Below are 7,570 nucleotides of genomic sequence, written 5' to 3' on the forward strand. Positions count from 1 at the left end.
CAGACATTTCTTCCAAGGTGCCTCTGGGTGGACTTGAACCTCCAACCTTTCAGTTATCAGCTCAGAGTGTTAACTGTTTGTGCCACCCAAGGACTCCCATTTATAGACAGACTCACCATAAAAATTCGCTTTTGCTAGCATCGGTGCACTGCTGCCCACTGCTGCAGCAAACAGGTCAGGGCATTTTATTCTCGACCACACCGCAAGGGAGCCACCATAAGAGCCACCAAATACAACCCATTTATTTTTGGTGAGCCCTATTGTCTTTGCTATTTCAGTTCGGAAGTTGACAATGTCAGCCACAGCTTGTCTGCTGCTGAGGTAGCGGAGACTGGCAGTACTCAGATCTCTGCAATTAAAGCAAAAAAACACTCTGTGACAACAAAGTAGAATATATGAGGATTAACATCAGCTTGACTATAAAGTAAAAATGAATATTATGAAAACGTGTTCAGTATTTATATCAGGTCCAATTTGAAATTTTAATTAGCATATACCTGACTGACAGGACACATGTATGCAAGAACTAGCAATAATTGCCAGCATTTGTCTCACTTTAGTTATTTCATTTCCTCTTGTCACCACTCTGAAGGAGCTTCAAATGCTTGTCACCACCCATGTGGTGCTCTTTCTCCATACATTGAACTGAAGCACAGCTATCACATTATTACCCTGACTCAGAGAGGAGCCCATTTTTGAAATGGCTAAATTGTCAGTGATTTAATTGTTTGCAAGGCATTAAGAAAACTCATAGTTAATTATACTGATGTTATTTTCCATACGTTCATCTTTGCTGCTACGTCTAGACAAACTACGATTTGAACCTATGTTTCTCAGTCATAAGAAAACTAAGTAAAATTTTTGTAAGTTATTTTTCAGTGATATTTCCTTCATAATAAGGTTGCCTATAATCCTGGGATGATTTTAACCCTTATTGATAAAGGAAAAATTCTCCCTCCCCCTGCATGATGCTATAACTAGCTGATTATGAATTTCAAAGTAGACAAAGGGCATAGAATAGTCCCAAAAAGAAACACAAGTAGCCAGCAAATACATGAAAACATTTAGCCCGTTCTATTATCAACGCAACACAAATATCAGTATTTTCCCCCTCCTAACAAACTGGCAAAATTTATTTTAGTATTCAGTGTTGTCACGGATGTGATGATGTAGCCTCTCCTGTATCACTTGTGGAAGTATCTGCTAGTAGAATCATTCAGAAAGCAATTTGTGCTCATATAAAAAGCACTTCACGAGACAAAACGTATACCTTGGTTCAGCATTTCTTCTACTAAGAAGCTACAGCAGAACCCACTAATTTTCCCCTTATATCCACACTCCCTTTCATCTTTAGGTAATCAAAGCTCTGAATTTCGTCTGGGCGCATGACAGCCCATAATTAACACTACACATACCAGCCACCCTTACAGTCAGATGTGGACTTATTGAGTAAGATCGAGCCAATGAGACATAACTGGAAAACAGTAGGTAAGATTTATTGCAATAATCAATCATAGAATTCACTCCGCTTTCTAAGAGCAAACTCTCACATCCTTATAATTTCCTCCTAATTGCTCAAAATACAAATTGTATTGTAGATTCTTTCTAATACATTCTTACTGAAATGTACCACATGAAGTTAATTTGGATAGCAAACAAGTTATTTGCTATAGTTAATTGCAAAAACACAAGTTATTCCATTCTTGAACAGCAGTTTACTTCCTTTGAGAGATTAATAAAGAAAGCCTAGACTTCAAATTATTTTTAGACTATCATAGAATCATTAACACACACACACACCCACACAAATCAAAGGTTCTAATGAAGAAATGTAGAATGGATAGAAATATTGGTGTGCTGCAACATTACCAAAAGTTAAATGACATGAAATTCAAAAATCACAGTTGAGGAATCACTGCTAGAAAGCAGCCTGTGAAATCTTCAGTAATTATTAGTCTGTCATGTGAAAGGTACCAAGAATTATAACTCATATAATAATGTATCTCTTCACTGACACTACTCAGATTCTCAGGGTTATAAGAAGCAATCCTTACTTCTTATTTTAATGATAATGAAAAATTCAGATATTAAATTGGACTTTTCAGAACTTTTTGAGGCACTTTTAAATCTTCATTCTATTTGCTTGACTTCATACAATGAATAGTTTATAATTTTAAGCAAGTAAGCTAAAATATATTTTTCTACTGGGAAAAAAATAGTAGGTATCAAGAATATACTGCTGAGGCAAAAATAGTTCTCATATTCTTGCTACTTGCTCTGCCCCTGCAGTCTGAAATTTAATACTATATCTAGTTACTTCGATTAGTTGTTGTAACAAAATGATTACCAGTTTCCCATGAGGACAGTAATTTTCATGGGATAAAATTCCACTGGAGTAGAAAAAAAAATAGAGATGCACTTTTTTTTAAGCATGTTCAGGAAAACACAAAGTTAAAACATGAAATTACAGTACATGAAGAATACATTTTGTTCAAAGGAAATTTCATATGACTTTTTATCAAGAACGTTACTCTTAACCCAACCTCTGCTTACAGTTACCAGTTGAATTTTCTTCTTACCAGTTGAATTTTCAAATATTCACCTCCCTAAAAGAACATATCTATACCTAACATTGCCTAAATTAAAAAGAGAGACCCTAACAACAGCAATGAGAACAACCACAAAAAGAGACCTTTAAACTTACCCTGTTGGTTGGCTGAGTCCGTAAAATCTGTGTTCCAGCAGTAAGCAGAGGGCGCCTAATCTCTCAGCATATGTAACCCAGGTAGTATTCATTAATATCCAGTTTCTACTGGCAGTTTCTGATCCTTCAATCATCAGAAATACTGGGCCTCCAGGTTTGTAGAAGGCATCATTAATGAAATATCTCTGTGAAAGTAAAAATATTCTTGTAAGTCACAAACCTACCAGGTCTTGCAATTTGTGGTTTCTGATAACTGGGTGGCAGCATATTTTGGTTTGTCAGATTTAAGTTATGGTCCTGAGATCCCATCTAAATCAATAACATTGCTCAAGTCACTGTGCCTACACACTGCACGAATTTATTTTTTGTCTTTCATGGTAAAAGAGACCCAACATCAAAATGGCCATTTCAACCATTTTCAAGTGTACCATCCAGTGGTGTAAATGGCATTCACAATATGCAACCGTCATCCCTACTATCCGTTCACATTTCACGCTAATATTTTAAATTCAAATTTAGAATGTGAGATTCTTGTTTGATCTTATACTTGTAGCTATTTTCTTTCAACTCTGAAAGTTTCAGTTCCTAACAGCATCAACATATTTATTTGCTTTATGCAAATAATAAATAGTAAAACACACACATTAGAATAACAATACCAATATTAAACAGAACCCTGATGTTGCCACGGTTAAGTGCTCTGCTGCTAAATGAAAGATCAATGGTTCAAACCAACCAATTGACCCTGAGGATTAATGGAAGCAGACTGCCACATCTTTCTCCAGGGATTGCTTTCTGCATTCGAACCACTGACCTTTCAGTTAGAAGCCTAGCCTTAAACATTGCACCACCGGGGCTCCTTCTCATAAATATTACAGCCTAGGAAACACTGAAGGGCAGTTCTACTTTGTCGTTTATGGTTGCTATGAGTTGGAATCAACAGGATGGCATACAGAAACAACAACAATATTAAGCGAGATAATGTGAGTGGCTTCAGTTCTGAGTTAGAAAGGGAAGCCAAGGTAGAAAGGGGGAGAGTGCTGACACATTGTGGGATTTGAAACTAATGTAACAAAATAATTTGTTCATAAATTTTTGAATTAGATACTAACTTGCTGTGTAAAACACAATAAAAAAGAAGACTGATAGTATGATTACTGAAAACCTATTTCTTTACAATTGTTTGTATGTGTATGCATCCTTAGGATTTATTCCACAAGAGTTATAAAGTCAGCGGGGCAGAGCCAACATGTTGCTATAGACAGAAGCACAATAATTTCCCTCTACAGCAAAGGCCCAAACAACAAAATAAAACAGAGACAAACATCAATCCTGAAACCCTAAGCATCAAATGGAGGGATAAAGAACTCAAACAAGCACCGAATGGAATAAGTATCTAACGGAGAATGAGGAGAACTACGGGGCAGAGGTCCCATAACAGGTAACGCTTCATGGACTGTCCATCTTGGACCCCTCAGTCACAAAGATCGATGGACAAGGATTACAGGAAGGCAACTTAACGGAGCTTCCAACAGGAGACAGAACACCTGGTAACCAGGGATACATGCTTTCCCACCTGTCACTTTTCTTCTCTCTGGGCATCTTCTGCCACTTTCCAGTGGGCTGCAGTACCTCAGCCAGACAGACCCCAGCTCCTTGCTGCTTGGATTCACCCTGCCCTCCCAGCAGGATTCTTCAGTGTCATTTTGTTGTTATTGTTTTTGTTTCATTTTGTTTATTCTCTCTCACTCACCTCCTTCATTTACTTTGTTCTGCATATCTAGTACCATGTGGCATCTCCACTCCATGTTGCTGGGCTGTGCTGCACTGCTTAACTGGGGAGCCTCTTTCTAAGTCCATGCTGCCACGATGATGGGCTCCATCAGGGCTTTTTTTTGTGGTGGAGGGGGCAACTCTTGTCTCTCTCTACCTTCCTTTCATTTCTCCTGACCACCTGGTTATGTGTGCTGTCTCTACAGCTTTTTGACAGGCTGTGCCACCTTGCTTGTCTGGGGAGAAACAGACACATGACTTCCCCAGTCTGAGCAGCCTCACTGGTGGACTCCCTTAGGGCATTTTTTTTTTTTCATTCTCACTTTCTTTTCTCTCTCATTCTTCCTTACTTTCCTTTCTCTGACCAACTGGCTCCCTGTGCTGTCTCTGCCACTTTTTGATGGGTTGTGCCACACCACTCAGCTGGGAACCACTGGCACACAGCTTTCACAGTCTATGCCGCCATACTGGTGGGCTCCCTTGGGGCATTTTTTTCTTTCTTGTTTCTTTATACATTTCTTCCTTTCCGTTCTCTTAAACACCTGGCTACTTGTAACATTTTTCTTTTTTTCTTTTTTCTTTTATCTCTATCTCACTTCCGTCTTTTTATTTCTCCCAATCACCTGACGATGTGTAACTTTTCTTTTCTTTTCTTTCTTATCTCTCTCCCTTCCTTTCCTTTCTCTCATCCACCTAGCTGTTTTTGCTAGTGTTGTCCCTTCTTGATGGACTGTGCCACACTGCCTGGGTAGAAAGCCACTGGCACACAGCTTCCCTGGATCCACACCACTTCACTGGCAGGCTCCCACAGCAGCATTTTTTTTTTTTTTTGGCTTCTGTTTCTCTCTCTTCTTTCTCAAACCCACTTAACTCTACATATCACATGCTCAGCTTTCCCTCCTGCCTAACTGTACCTCATATTTAGAGCCACACCCCTATGTGGCATAAGTGCAAACTACCGGACCTTGCCCTGCACTACCTGAGGCCCCACCCTGTTCAACCCAAAAAGGGCTGGAAATGACCCATCCCCACCTACACCCCTCCATTGGACCTACCATGCTGGACCATAGCTGAGCAACCATTCCTGCCCACCTGGATAAGGTGTTGAATAGTATGATGCACAGAGCAAAGCAAACAACAAAGAATGCTCAGCTCACCTGCCCAGAGATAATAAGATAAAACAAAAAAGCAAGACTAAAAAAAATCTACAATCAATAAACAAAGAAAATAATTCCTGAATGTCCTAAAGACAAGAGACAATATCAAAACATATTTAAAAAAAGGACAGGATAGCTCCAGAAAGTGTCCAAAGTAAAACAACTAATGATCTTCTTCTGGTAGAAGAAAAGACACTGAAACTACCTGATAGGGAATTCAAACTTTAATATGCAGGTATTTCCAAGAGATAAAGTAAAAAGAGAAAAAATTAAGAAAATAGACAAAATCATGGAAAAGAAAGAGAAAACAATAGAAGAATTCAAGCAAATAATACAGGAACAAAATGTCAAAATAAGCAAGTAGAAATCTTAGAAAAAGAGAAATTAGAAATTCAAAAGGTAAACAACAAGATTTCAGAAATGGACACGGCCATAGAAATTTTTAGGAGCGAATTTGCAACAGTGAAAGACAAGATAAGTGAAATTGAAGACAAATCCTTGGATACCACTTTATGTGAGGAAAAAATCAGAAGAAAGAACAAAGAAAAATGAATAAACCCTGAGAATATTATGGGATACAATCAAAAGCAAAAATCTCTGTGTGGTAGAGTTACAGAAAAGAGGGAGAAAACATAAAACACACAGAGTGTTACTGAAGATTTGGTGTCAGAAAACTTCCCTAATATCCTAATAGATGAAAAGCTGACAATCCAGGAAGCTCAACAAAACTCATACAGGATAGACTCCAAAAGAAAATCACTAAGACATATCACAATGACACTCACTAAAACCAAGGACAAAGAAAGAATCCTGAGAGCAGCTGGAGAAAAATGAAAAGGCCCATACAGAGGGGAAACAATAAGACTAAGCTCTGATTACACGGCAGAAATCATGCATGCAAGAAGACAACAGGATGACATACATAAAACATTGCATTAAAAAAAATTGCCAACCAAGAAAAATATATAATGCAAAACTCTCCATCAAATATGATGTCAGAATTAGGACATTTCCAGATGAACAGAATGTAAGCAAATATGTGAAAACCGAACCAAACTTACAAGCGTTATTAAAGGGAGTTCTTCAGTTAGAGAACTAACAACATCAGACAACAGCCTGAATCTAGGATGCAAGACCACATCAGCCAGATACCAACCTGGGTAATAAACTCAGAAGGATAAAACAAAAGTGAAATATTTACAACAGGGAACCACAGCAGTTAATGTGTAAATGACAACAACATCAGAACAATAAAAGAGGGAATAAACGGTAGGTACAGAACTGCAAATGGAGAGGAATTCAGGCCATACCAACTAATAAAAGAGTGGTGCAAACTTAGAAAGATAGGAGAAAATTTCAAGGTAACCACATAGAAAGTTAACAAACCTATTCATCAAAATAAAGAAGAAAAACGTAAAGTCTTAGTAAACACAAAATCTACAAAAATGAAAGAAGAAAACAAACAAAAAACCACACACACAAAAAATCAGTACAAGAGAGTAAGAAGAATGAAGAAACGTCAGCACCATTAAAAAAAAAACAAAAAAAAAACAAAAAAAAAACTACAATACAATGTAATCCCGATCCAAATACCAGCAACATTCTTCAAAGAGATGGAAAAACTAATCATTAACTTTATATGGAAAGGGAAGCACTACTGAAGAAGAAGAATAAAGTTGGAGGACTCACACTACCTGACTTCAGAACCTACTATACAGCTACAGTAGTCAAAAGAGCCTCGTACTGATATAACGACAGATACATTGACCAATGGAACAGAATTGAGAACCCAGATGTAAATCCATCCACCTATGGTCACCTGATCTTCGACAAGGGCCCAAAGTCCATCAGATGGGGAAAAGACAGTCTTTTTAACAAATGGTGCTGGAAAAACTGGATATCCATTTGCAGAAAAATGAAACAGGACCCATACCTC

At 37.9% G+C, this 7,570-nt stretch overlaps 1 long non-coding RNA gene and 1 pseudogene across 1 annotated transcript in view; both read right to left on the reverse strand.

Annotated features, from left to right (window-relative positions):
* Window positions 1–424, reverse strand: part of LOC111822272 (putative serine protease K12H4.7) — a 20,319-nt pseudogene extending 19,895 nt beyond the window's left edge.
* A 2,348-nt stretch (window positions 425–2,772) lies between these two features.
* The window catches only part of LOC111822271 (uncharacterized), a 44,670-nt gene continuing 39,872 nt past the window's right edge, over window positions 2,773–7,570 (reverse strand). Inside the window, exon 3 of the long non-coding RNA XR_002825556.1 lies at window positions 2,773–2,889. This is a non-coding gene — a long non-coding RNA (uncharacterized LOC111822271). The remainder of the gene's footprint in view (window positions 2,890–7,570) is intronic.

The sequence above is a fragment of the Trichechus manatus genome, unplaced genomic scaffold, assembly GCF_000243295.1.
Source record: "Trichechus manatus latirostris isolate Lorelei unplaced genomic scaffold, TriManLat1.0 scaffold00147, whole genome shotgun sequence".
Classification (NCBI taxonomy): domain Eukaryota; kingdom Metazoa; phylum Chordata; class Mammalia; order Sirenia; family Trichechidae; genus Trichechus; species Trichechus manatus.